This window comes from Rhinolophus ferrumequinum, chromosome 23 (assembly GCF_004115265.2).
Source record: "Rhinolophus ferrumequinum isolate MPI-CBG mRhiFer1 chromosome 23, mRhiFer1_v1.p, whole genome shotgun sequence".
NCBI lineage: Eukaryota > Metazoa > Chordata > Mammalia > Chiroptera > Rhinolophidae > Rhinolophus > Rhinolophus ferrumequinum.
The window spans coordinates 19,773,802-19,786,486 of record NC_046306.1 but is presented as its reverse complement, the minus strand read 5'-3'; the positions used below and the strand labels follow the sequence as shown (position 1 = coordinate 19,786,486).

Genomic DNA, 12,685 nt, shown 5'->3' with positions numbered 1-12,685 from the left:
AAATAACCAGGTCCTACGTCAATATGTAAATGAAGCATCAGAGTTGGAATATGTGCAGCATGAACATGACTTGTATGCAGTAGTTGTAAAAGAAAGGAGATGTTGGCAAGCATATGGAAAAAGTGGAAGCCTCAGACATTGCGAGTCAATGTAAAATGGTGCAACTGCTTTGCAAAGAGTTTGGCAGTTCCTCAAAAAGTTAAATGTAGAATTACCACATGACCCAGCAATTCCATTCCTAGGTATAGACAAAAGAATTGAAAATATGTTTCAAACACTTGTATGTGAATATTCATAGCAGCACTATTCAAAATAGCCAAAAAATGGACACAACCCAAATATCTATCAATCGATGAATGAGTAAACTAAATGTGGTGTATCCATACAATGGATATTATCAGCCATAAAAAGGAATGAAGTACTGATACACGCTACAAAGTAGATGAACTTTGAAAACATTATGCTAAATTTAAAAAAAAGACACAAAAGGTTACATGTTGTCTAATTCTATTTATTTATATGAAACATTCAAAAGAGATAAACTCATAGAGACAGAAAGCAGACTAGTGGTTGCCAGAGGGTGGGGGGAGGTGACTACTTAATGGATGCAAGATTTCTTTTTGGGGTGATGAAAATGTTCTGGAATTAGCTAGTAGTGATGGTTGCACAATATCATAAATGTAGTAAATGTCCAAAATTGCACACTTTAGCATGTTTATAGTTAATTTTATCTTATGTTATGCAAATTTTACCTCAATAAAAAAAAGAAAGAAACAAGGGATCTTCTAAGGACCTCCAGAATCTAAAGCAAGAAGAAATGAGAAGCTTCCAAATTCCTGCTTTCTAATACATATTTCTTCTCATGTCATGGCTTCGTTCCCTATTTTCAGAATATTGAAATAAGTCATGATGAATTTAAAGTATGTGGCAGCCACAAAACTAGGCCCTGGGAAAGCAAACAATGGAGTATAAAAACAGTCATGGACCCTGCCCCACTTGAGCTTACAATCTAATTGGAGGAGGGAAGTATTAATCAAAAAACTGTATCAATAAATGAAGATGTACAACGGTGACAAGTGCTACAAGAAAGGTTAATGGTGTTATGAAAGCATAGAAAAGGGAGATTTGATGTGAGGAAGAGCATTTAATAGGTGAAGCACATCCCAGTCAAAAAACAGAATATGCAAAAGGCCTACCAAGAGGAGGAAGCATGGTGTATTTAAGGACCTGCCAGAAAGCCACGTGGCTGTAGTAAAGAAGCTTATGCCTGACCACGGCACTGTACACCTGAAGCTGAAACAGAATAATATTGAATGTCAACTGTAATTTAATATATATTTGGTCATGGGTTATGGAGTACAGCATAGGGAATAGTGTCAGTGGAATAGTAACAGCTACGTATATACGATGTCAGAGGGGTAATAGATTGTGGGAGGGGAGTTATCACTTTGTGAGGGGTGAAATGTCTAACTATTACATTGTTTTGTACACCTGAAAGTAATAAATAAATAAATTATAGAAGCTTATGAAGAGCCAGATCATGCAGAGCCTTCAAACCAGGTAAGCTGAATCAATTATTAGGTATTGTCTCAGCTCCAAATGCACTCTTCTATGATTATGAAGCTGGGACTCTGCAAACAGTATTTCTCCTTTGCATACTAGCTCTGTTAAGTTCTCCCAACAGAGGCTACTAGAGAGATACTGCAGTGGCATCCCAGCAAATCTTAGTTCTGGCAGTGACAGTTTCTTCCATTACAGCAGCTCAATCAGTTTGCGGTTTCCCAACACTTACAGAACCCATCTCATTACCCCTTCTTCAGAGACACCAGTGCCAAACTGCTCAGTGTCCCCTACTCACAGGTCTGGGTCCCAAACCCATGGGGCCCTTCCTCTGAGATCAGAGACCCAAGCATCTGCCAAGTAGCATCTCCTCTTCAGAAGCCTGAGTTTCAGCTCTGTTTGGCCCCTCCTGTAAGTTTCTGTGTTTTAAGCATTTCAACCTCTTCCCTTTGTTCCTCAGCCCTAGGGGTGGTAGCTATTCCTACAATTAGGACTCACATATCTTCAATTTCTCTTTTTATTTCCTCAGTTATATAATTAATAATCCATTATATTAAATTCTTCAAATAACATGTGGCTTCTACTTCCTTACATGACCTTGACTGATATATAAGGATCTAATATTTACTCTTCTATGTGCGTGTTTTTCCATTACCCTCAGTCATAATTATTCCTCCAGTTAATTCTTAATGCCTTTCTGTAAATTTTTGCTTTTGTAATCATATATGAAATCACGCCCATATGTCTACAATTACACTGAAACCCCTTCACTTCCCTTTCATACTTTTTCTCAATAGCACTTATCATCATTTTAAATACCATATATTTTATTTATTTGTTGATTTCATTGTCCATCTCCCACCATTATTATAGCCCCAGAGCCTAGAATAATATCTAACACTATCAATGGTGTGCCGATAAATTTGCTCTCAAAAAAAAAAAAAGGTCTGATATGTAGTGTTTGCCAATATCCATAGTATAACCACTCCCACACTCCCACTATGGCCTATTTTAAGCTACTAAATGAATATTTAATAATCAACTCTTGCAAACCAGTACAAGCTGGCTCCAGCACCCCACTCTATGTGGCATTGAATAAGTTATTTAACCTGTATTACGTCTCAGTTTTTTCATCTGTGAAATACCTGTGGGATAATAATAGAACCTAATTTATAAAACTGTGGCAAAAGTTAAATGAGTTAATACAACCAAAGCACATAAGTCAGTAGCTGATATATAGTGTTAATTTTATTATTTTTATTTACCATGTTTCCCCGAAAATAAGACCTAGCCAGACCATCAGCTCTAATGCGTTTTTTGGAGCAAAAATTAGTATAAGACCTGGCATTATACTATATTATATTATATTAGACCCAGTCTTATATTATTTTTTGCTCCAAAAGACGCATTAGAACTGATGGTCCAACTAGGTCTTATTATCGGGGAAACACGGTATATACTTCCCACGTACACTTTTCTCCACATCTCACCAACATTACTTTGTCATTTCCAATAACGTTTGCTATATCTTCCAATGTTTGTACTGATTGAAACAGGTCTATCAAGTTCTGTAGCATTCTTTGATCAATCAACAGAATACCTACCATAGTTTGTTGGTCATGATTTGCTGATAACCAACAGGTATAAAATTTTGGCAAACGTTTCTCAAGATGTTGACCGATTGTTGTATTTCCCCCTGTGTTCGTGATCTAGTCACTGATTTTGACCACTTGCCCATTTGAGATTCTGCTATAATGGAGTGCAACAGAGTTTCGGGAACGCAGAGGAGTCCAGGAAGCCTTATCATCTGTCTCACCCCACTTTCTTTATCTCAAAAGTTTCAAATTGTCTGTTACGTTCTGGCCTAGAAAATGTCTGCCCTTAAAGATACTTGTGTTTTACTTCCTCAAGGAAGTTGGCCTTAATCCTGCCCGCCCTTGTCAGACTCAACCAATTCCTCATTATTCCTTTTGTTAGATCATAATTCAACTGCATTTTTTACACATTTGCCTTCACTACCAGATTGGGAGCTCCTCTGAGAACATTGACTGCTTCTCCTTTATCTCTATCCCCCCAGTTCCTAGCATGCTGCCTAGAATGTGCTGGTTGTTTAACAATTATTTGTTGAGTTGTTTGGGGATGCTTTGGAGATGGATCAGAGGCAGACTGAAGAAAGATGAAAGAACTTCTCAGAAAGAGAGCATATTGCCCAATGACAATTGAGTATAAACAAGTAGGGCGTGTTCTCAAACGGACAGGAATTCTGTATGATTTGAAAATGGGCTGTGTAGGTGAGTTGGCCAGTAAAAGAGATTCCATCAGAAAAACAGAAAAGGGTCAATTTGTGAAAGCCTTTTCTATGCTCTACTGAGAACAGGGCTGGAATATGCTCATATTAGCTCGTGAACCGCTTATTAGGAGTCCAGGAATTTCGTGAGCCAGTTGATCTCACATTGGTTGTTTGAAATCAGCCACAGAGTATTTACACCACAGATATCTGCAAATGCTACCAATCAACCTTTTTTTTTTTTTCTCAGAGAGCCAGTGGTTCATAGGCCAACTGAAAAAATTTGGGTATCACATTAAAAGGGTTGTTCAATCTCATAAGGTTGTTATAAAGATTAAATGAGAAAATAAATATGTAAAGTACTTAGAATGTCTGGCATAATAGAAGTACTCCAAAAACAATTGTGATATTATCAGTCATGTAAAATATTACAGTCCTATTTTTACACTAGACATCATTCCACACACTGGGGATATAGCAATAAATGACAAAATCCTTGCCCCTTAAAAATTTTAAATTCTAAGGACACGAAACAGATTATTAACAGAAAAAATATTTAATACACAAGGTTATGATAAGTGCTCTGAAAAAAAATAAATGAAGATAAAGGATACAGAGAAGGAGAAGACACTTTTATTTAGGGTGGCAGGGAGAGCCCCTATGATAAAATGACACATGAAAAGAGACTAGAACGAAATGAAGTGGTCAGTCTGTGGGTATCTAGGGGTAGATCTTTCCAGGCAGAGGGAACAGCAAGTACAAAACCCCAGATAGAAGTGTATTCAAGGAAAAGCAAGGAATCCAGTGTAGCTGGAGTGAGCAGAGCAGAGAACAGAATTTGAGGTCAGAGAGCTAGGGAACACAAGAGGCAGATCAAGAAGGGCTTATAAGTAAAGATTTTGGATTTGCTTTCAGTGAGAGAGGGGACAACATTAGAGGGTTTTGTGCAGAGGAGTAGATGATCTGATATATTTTAGAAGGATTACTTTGCTTATGGTTACTATTATGTTAGAATGGTAACTTGAATAGTTTGGCAAATAGACCGGATTAGAGAGAGATTGAGGGCAGAGGAAATAGGAAATGCTCCACTGAGAATTTGTTTAGTTTAGAATTAATAAGCATGAAATCTGGAGTAAAACTGTCTGTGCTTAAATTATTCTTAGCAATGTGACCTCAGACAAGCAACTTGACTTCTCTGGGCCTCCATATCTTCAGCTGCTAAGTGATGATAATAAATGCAACCTCTCTTCAAGGGTTATTGTGAATATTACATGAAATAATTCTTATAAAGCGCTTAGCACAGTGCCTGGCAAACAGTGAATGTTCAATAAATATTATCATTATTTTGTTTTTCCAAAAGGGATAAATTTTGAGGTAGAATAGGAAGGGGAGACAAGCAAAGGTGAATTTGTAGGGATAAAAGGAAAATTTGTAAAATCTGTAGGGAATATGCAACTTTTCCCCCCTCTCCATCTTGCCTCTGAAAGGTCAGAGGTCTGACCCTAATGCATGTGGTAGGAGGACAGTAGCCCTCTGGGGCAGGGAGAGTGAAATGTGGGCAGGATCTAGCTCTCTCGTGTATTCATGTATTCCTTAGGTTTCATCATCTGGGTTTTTATGGCACCTTTAATTTCTACTTTAGCCAAGTATGCAGAGGTTTCTGTGTCTATTTTACCTCCTGCAATAAAAAGGCTCCCTTGCAAACAGAGGGAGATGAAGTGGGAGGAACTAGAATAAATAAACCTTTGAAAAGTATAAATGCCTGAAAAGTGCTTGTGAAGTAGCAAGAAAATAAAACAACAACAATGATATAGGCAAGGGAAGCAGGGAAAGCGGAATTGGGTGTGAGAATACCTGTGACTACCTGTTTCTCCATAGCTGTCATCCAGTGAATTCCTTTGGTGGTGCTATTTTGAATATGAGATTCCAAATCTAGATTGGATTTCAGATACTGTTTTAGGCTCAAGGAAACTGTGGGCTGGGCTGGGCTGGGTAAATTCAAGGAGGAGAGCTTTCAAAGTAAGCATGGGGCAATAGAGAAAGGGGCCGCAAGGTTTTGGGTCTTAGGGAGTCAGTAAGTCAGCAAGAAGGAATCCAGGGGGGTTTGGACTGCAGAACATCTCTTATCATTGTTCTTCACCATCACCATCCCCACTTCTTTTTAAAACCTCAAATGCACAAAACTACACTAATACACTCAATCACACATTTGTTTCTTGGCCCACAATTTCCATCAAGCCAAACACAGCCCCACTTTTTCTCTCTTTTTTCCTTTTTTTGAATGTACAAGACTGCTTATTGAAGCATTGTTTTTAGCAATTGGAAATGTTGTGAATGACCATCAGTAAGGGAATTATTTATTGCAAAATGGTTTATAAACATTGGAAACAAAGTGAATGGTCTCTCTTTGTTTGAGTTACTCCTCTTTAGCCTCCATTCCCTGTCTCATTTCCCTACCTTTCTGAGATCATCCATGTAAAAATGAACATTCATAGATAAAATACAATTTTTTTATGTTGTTGAATTTATATATCTTTACATATCTTAAGGATGTTTTCCTCTATATCAAGATCCTCAAGAAAATTTCCAATATATCTTTTTAAAGACAGATGGTGATTACATGGCCATGTGTGACATACATAGCTGTGCAGTGGGTTATACACATGCCTCACTGGAAAAATGGAACATTACTCATTTCTCTTCCTATCAGGAATTTGAGTAAGTGAGAATAACATAATGAGAATAATCTTGAAACCACTTCTATTTCTTAAATTATAAATAACTTGCCTGAATTTTAATTGTTGCAAGTAACAGATTACTTGCAACACATTTTGCAACTGTAGAGTTACATCTTTGGGGAATCCGCAGAGGGCACTTGCAATTTCTATCAAAATTGTAAGTGCATGTACCCCTGCCGCTCAAATCTCCCATTTCTGAGAATTTAGACTACAGTTCTATCTGCATATGTCTGCTGTACTATTTGTAAATGGAGCATTTCTTTTTTATTGCAAAAGGCTGAAAACAACCCAAATGTCCTTCAATAGGGGACTGATTAAGTAAATCATAGTACATCCACACAAGGAATACTATGCCGCAGTAAAGGAAGACAAGATAATGAAGAAGTTATTTTTATGCCATTGTACAAAATATATTATAGGGTGTCCAAAACGTGCTTTTTAGTGAAAAACATAAGGTGGAGAACTACGTATATAAATCCTTCCTTTTTGGAAAAGGGCCAAAATGTATTTGAACTTGTATTCAAATTTGCTTATCTAGGCATAAAGATATCCTGAAAGGGTTCATAAGAAAGTAAGAGTAGTGGTTACCGATGGCAACAGGACCAATGAGGGACAAAAATTTGAGGGAGACTTTGTGTTGTATACCATTTATATAGTTTTTGGCATTTGAACTCTGTGACAGCATTACCTATTTAAAATTAAATTACAAGATGTTTGGGAGTGGAGTACCAGCAGATTTAGAGATTGTTTATTTAATCAACTTCTTTATAACCTCCATTCCCTTAGTCCCTGGGGCTAAACTCCTCCCCCTTTCTTTTTATCTCTGGGATGGCATGAGTTTTAACCCACAAAAAACATGTATTAAGTATGCTTAAATTACAGGGAACAGTGCTAGGTAGCGGGGGCCCCCAAGGGGCAAAGGAGACAGGACATAATCCCTGCCCTTGAAATGGTCCACATGGATTTTATCACTCTTTTTAGTGGCTAGGAGAAGAATCAAAAAATGTTCTCTCCTCTTTTCTTCTTCTTCCTTCCTTATAATCTTGCAAAATGCGGGAAATATATTAGAACTCCTACTTAATTCTCCTCCCCCTCATTTGAAGAGTACTAAGGCTTGGAGTTCAGGAACTTTCCATGAGGCCCAGACTGCAAGACCTCAGGCCAGGGCCAAGACTCAACCCGCTTCCCGTGGGCCCCTAGTGCCTTGTGGAGGTTCTTGGACCTCTCAGACGCTGTTGTGACTGTGGTTTCCGGTTTTTTGAATTCTCACACTCAATTTGGCGCTGCAGATATCATACTCTAGTTCCTGCTTTGCAAACGGACATGCTGAAGCTTGATGATACTCTGAGTCCATAGGGTCTGTGGGGGCTTGCTTTTCTGTTTTAGTTTTCCTCTTTTCCCTTGAGTATTGTAAATGCCTTGGGGTTACATAAGGACAGAGTATAAAGGTTTGCCGGGTAGAAGCTGAAAAGATCACTTTTCTAATTGAATATCCGATCTCCTGTTAGATCTTTAGTTCTGCTTCTCTTTAGCTGGGGACATTTTGAATATTCTAGATGACAAGTCTAGTAAGAAAGCAATCAGAAAATCATTTCCCCGGAACTTTGCAGTTTACAATACATTTTCTCACATGTTATTTAATTTAAATGTGACAATGCTGGGGGTGATTGGTTAGCTCAGATGGTTAGAGCCTGGTGCTGATAACACCAAGGTTGCTGGTTCAGTCCCTGCATGGGCCACTGTGAGCTGCACCCTCCTTTAAAAAAAAAAAAAAAGTGACAATGCTGTGAAGGTAGATACCCAATTTAGAGTTGAAGAAAAGTGATGCTTAGAGAGGGAAAGCACTCTTCCATGCAGGTATTGAATGCTTCTTGTGCTACTGTATACCTTGTGTGTATGCAGGGAGCAATCTTTTTATGGGCTGGGATCACAGTTCTGAAATTGTTGGATACTTAGCAAGAGAGATTCTACTCTCTGGAGTTGAGGCTGCTACACATTCATTCTTTCAGTCATTCACTCAATCACAACTGTTAGTTGAATTCCTATTCTGTACAAAGAAAGGCTCTACCAAAGAAAGAATTGGGATGTTGAGACCAACTGCTATTGAGATTCTGGGGAGGCTCTTAAGGCAGAAAGTTGGAGGCTGCTAAGGAGGCAGTGGTAAGACCTGGGCTTTAGACCAGAACTTTGCAAACTGGAGATCTGTGGTTAGCAGTCAGTGAATGCCCAGTTTAGAAGAAGCTAGCAAGCCAGGTTTCTGCAGGTTTTTTAATCAGAAAGAGCTTAACTTCCAACGTACTTTATTTATATCTGTATCAAGTTAGTTTTGCCTAACAAGCATCAATTCTCCCCTTTTCCCGTTTGGAGGGATATCCTTTGGGGAAGATTGTTCCTCTCTTCTTTAGCAGCGTGGTCTAATCCATGTGATCAGAGATTGACCAATCAAAAACAGCTCTTGGACAAGACTTTGCCTCTTGAGTGAGTGACTCAAAGACAAGGGGATGTTAGGATTGAATCCCAGTTGTGGTGTGTGGTGCTGCTGGCCACATCAGGTGTTGCTTCTTTTTGGAGGTGTTATTGCACCTGATTGCTTTCCAAGCCTGGCCTCTTGTTGATGCTCTGGACCCCCAATATCCTTATATTTCTCTTTTGGTTGTTCTTGCAACAGACAAAAAATTTTTAACTTACAAATTGTGACGCTTTCTTTACCAGGCTGTGAGCTCTCTGAGAACAGGACCTAAATGTCATTCTGCTCTCTGTTTTGGTGCCCACCTCAACCTTGGGTCTAAATACATGCAGGTCGAATAAACGAAGAAACATTGTTATATTTTTATGGGACTATGGAGTCTGGGATTCTTGGCATTATTGTGGTTGTGGGGCAAAAAATTCTGTATATGCTACAATAGCCACTAACATCTGAGCAACTTCACGTTAACAAATGTAAACTGAGAGGATTCTGCAAAGGTCCTTTCTTCCTGTATTTGAGCACTTAGCTGAGTTCATGTAGGTGGTTCTGGTCCTCAAATTCCTGAAGGTATTTTGTGGGTTTTTTTGTTCGTTTGTTTGTTTGAATACTGAACACTTCACTAATTTGAATGTTATCCTGGGGGCTAACACTAATCTTCTCTAATTTGTGTATATGTGCTGCTGAAGTGAGCACAGCTGAAGCTTTTGTCCCTGGTTTCCCCAAACCTCTTCCTAAGCACTGTCCTCTGTTTTTTGTTTTTTTTTTCCTTTTATTAGCATTTATTTGATGTTGAATTTACTCCCGGGCCATAAGTTTTTGTTTCTTCAGTTTCTTCTGGGAGATCTTCTGAGCAACCTCCACTTCTGGTTTAGGAACAATTTGTTCTTTTTCAGTTAGGATCATCTCAATGTGGCAGGGGGAAGTTCATGTGTGGGTTAATGCGCCCGTGAGCTCTGTAAGTTCTCGCTGCATCTTGGGAGCTTTGTTCACCTGGCTCTGCTCAATGATCAGAGAGTCTACATCTAAACCCTTAAGTTCAGTATTACTCTCTGCATTTTTAAGCATGTGCAGTAAAAATTCTGCACTCTTTTTGGGCCAACGACCCTGTGTCCAACCCCACTGTTTGGCTTGGGCACACCTCCCAACTCCACCATTGTAACAACGGAATGGCACACATTGCTTTTGTAACGTGACATCCTTTAAATACTTGGTAGCTTTTCAGATATTCATACCCTTGATGGCCTGGGCAGTTTCACGAGTGTTCTTAAAATGAACCCGTAGATTTGAACCTCTCGATTTACATGATTTTGTGGGGTTCTCTGGGTCAAGAGAATAGCGAACCATTTTCAGAGGTCACCTCAGGCTGCTTTCGGGAAGAGCTGTCCTCTGTTTTTACTTGAGCTGAGGTAATGCCCTCTTCAGTCTCCAGCCCTGATATGAAAAGCACCTCTTCTATGGACTCAGGTCATAAAGAAGGATCTACCAATTTTTTTTTCAATGTTATTCTCTTTCATTCCTTTCACAGATACACATGAAGCATCTATTATTCGTCAGGTTCTGACAATTTATTAGGTACAAGATAGTCCCTAACTAAAATTCAGGAAGTAGACAAATACAACCAAGAGAACAGACAAATGAAATAATAACAAACTGTGCTAGGTGCTCTGTTGAAATTGAAGTGATAGAGAATAATTGCTATGGGGGAGGCATGCATGTGATTGAGGGAAGCATTTCTAGATAATGTAATCAAAGAGGATCTCACTGAGGAGATGACAAACAGACCTGCATGATGAAGAGTCAGCTTTGCAAGATGGAACAGCCTATTCAATGACCCAGCAGCTGGAGAGAGCTTGGAAAGAGCCATAGCAACTGACAGAAAGTCAGTGTGGCTAGAGGATGAAAAAGAGTGGAGGATGCAGATGGAGAGATTGTTTTAAGCAGGACAATGACATGATTAGATTTACATTTAAAGAAGTGCAATCTGGCTGCTCTGTCGTCTTTCCAATGTAAAATAAAGTTATTGCCCTCATAAATTACAAATGGTTAGCATTTCTCTTTGGGACTTTCCAAGTCTCATTGGGAAAACATCTCAGAACCTTCTGGGGTGGCTGCAACTCCCATCTCCGTCTCTGGAGGCTAAATACAGCTCTTCACACCAGTAATTGGAATCCTTACCCAGCAGATAATGAGACAAAGTGGAAGAGGGATTAGTACAAAGGCCCGGAGGTGGGAAGGTACCTGGCTTCTTTGAGGATTTGAAAGAGGCTGAGAACTGGGGAAGCTGGTTGTATTAGCATGTGAGGAGAGGCAGGTTAGGTCCAGACTTTCCAGAGCCTGGTAGATAGGTTTAGATCCTAATCCGAAGAAAAGTGGGGGGAAAAGACTTTAAGCCTGTGACTATATTTGCTTTTTGAAAAGCTCCTACTGTCTGTGTGTGGAGAATGGATTGGAAGGGGGAAGAATAATAGGCTGGAGGGGACAACCGTCACCTAGGAGAGAGGTGATGGTGGCCTAGACCCGGGAGTTGGGAATGGGATGGAGAGAAGTGGGAGGTTTCGACAGGCATTTAGGAGGCAAAATTAACAGGCGATGGATAGTGTCCAGTCCCAGGTTTGCTTTGGTCTCACTGATTGCAGGTGAGTGAGGACTTCGAGCTCCGTCCGCATCAGGGCGCCGGTCGGGTTCCCGCGCGTCAGGGCAGTGGGCGTGGCCCGCCTGAGCCGTCGCCACGGTGACCGGGTTGGGCGGGGCCGAGGGCGGGGCAGCTGGGGAGCTGCGTCACTCGGTGGTGGCGATGGTGCGTGTATGTGGGGGGCGGGGGATACGCTGGGCGCGTCCCGAGGGTCACGTGGTGCGCAGCACGCAGAGTCCTTCTGTCGGTTGGTCCTGGAGCGGCGCAGCCGGAGCCGGGCTGTGAGGTGAGCTCGCGGTGAGGCGCGGCGAGGCTAAGCCGGGTGGCCGAAGCCGGGTCGGGGCGAACCCGCGCCAGGCGCGCGCCGTGCGGGCGGGGACGGTTACGGACACCACCGCTGCTCGGGTCCCCTGCCCGGCCCCGCTCCCTGCTTGGCCCGTCTCGCCCAGCGCGGAGGGAGGCCCGGGGACCGCTGCTGAGAGCGTGGCGGTCGTGCGAGCGGCGCCCAATCCCCAGGGTTGCCCGCTGGAGTGACGGCGGCCGCGGCCAATCAGCGCCGCCTGAGGGGGCTGGGCCGCGGGGTGCGGGCCCAGGGCGCGGAGCGGGCCGTGTTGGGGGTGGGGGGTAAGCGCTAGGGCCACAGCTTGAACTATGAGGCCCCCGAGAGCTCCACCACCAGCCCTTGCTGTTTTCATGTGCTTTGGGAACGCTTTTTTTTTTTTAATTGACTGTTTTATCCTATTCTGGGAAGCACACCCCTTTCTTAACCCCCGACTATGGGAGTGTCCCCTTTCTCTAGTTTTGGAAATGTGGGTGGTGCACCCCCTTTCTGAGGCTCCAGCTCAGTTTCCAAAGCCCTTCGAACAGGATGTATCCCTTTTCCCAGACCCCCCCCCCCAAACTGGGAGGACACTTCCTTTTTCAAGCCTTCAATCTGAGCAAGCACTCCCTTTCAAATTTGGAAGTTCGCCGCATTAACGACTCTCTCAAACCTGGAGTCC

The 12,685-nt window shown here is 41.5% G+C and overlaps 1 protein-coding gene and 1 pseudogene across 2 annotated transcripts in view; one reads left to right on the top strand and one right to left on the bottom strand.

Moving 5' to 3' along the window:
• Positions 1–9,847: 9,847 nt before the first annotated feature.
• Positions 9,848–10,396, bottom strand: LOC117016132 (60S ribosomal protein L17-like; annotated as a pseudogene).
• A 1,448-nt stretch (positions 10,397–11,844) lies between these two features.
• Positions 11,845–12,685, top strand: part of PHF20 (PHD finger protein 20) — a 119,193-nt gene continuing 118,352 nt past the window's right edge. For both annotated transcript variants that reach the window (XM_033094510.1, XM_033094509.1), the window contains exon 1: positions 11,845–11,970. The gene's annotated coding sequence lies outside the window, so the exon portion shown is untranslated. The remainder of the gene's footprint in view (positions 11,971–12,685) is intronic.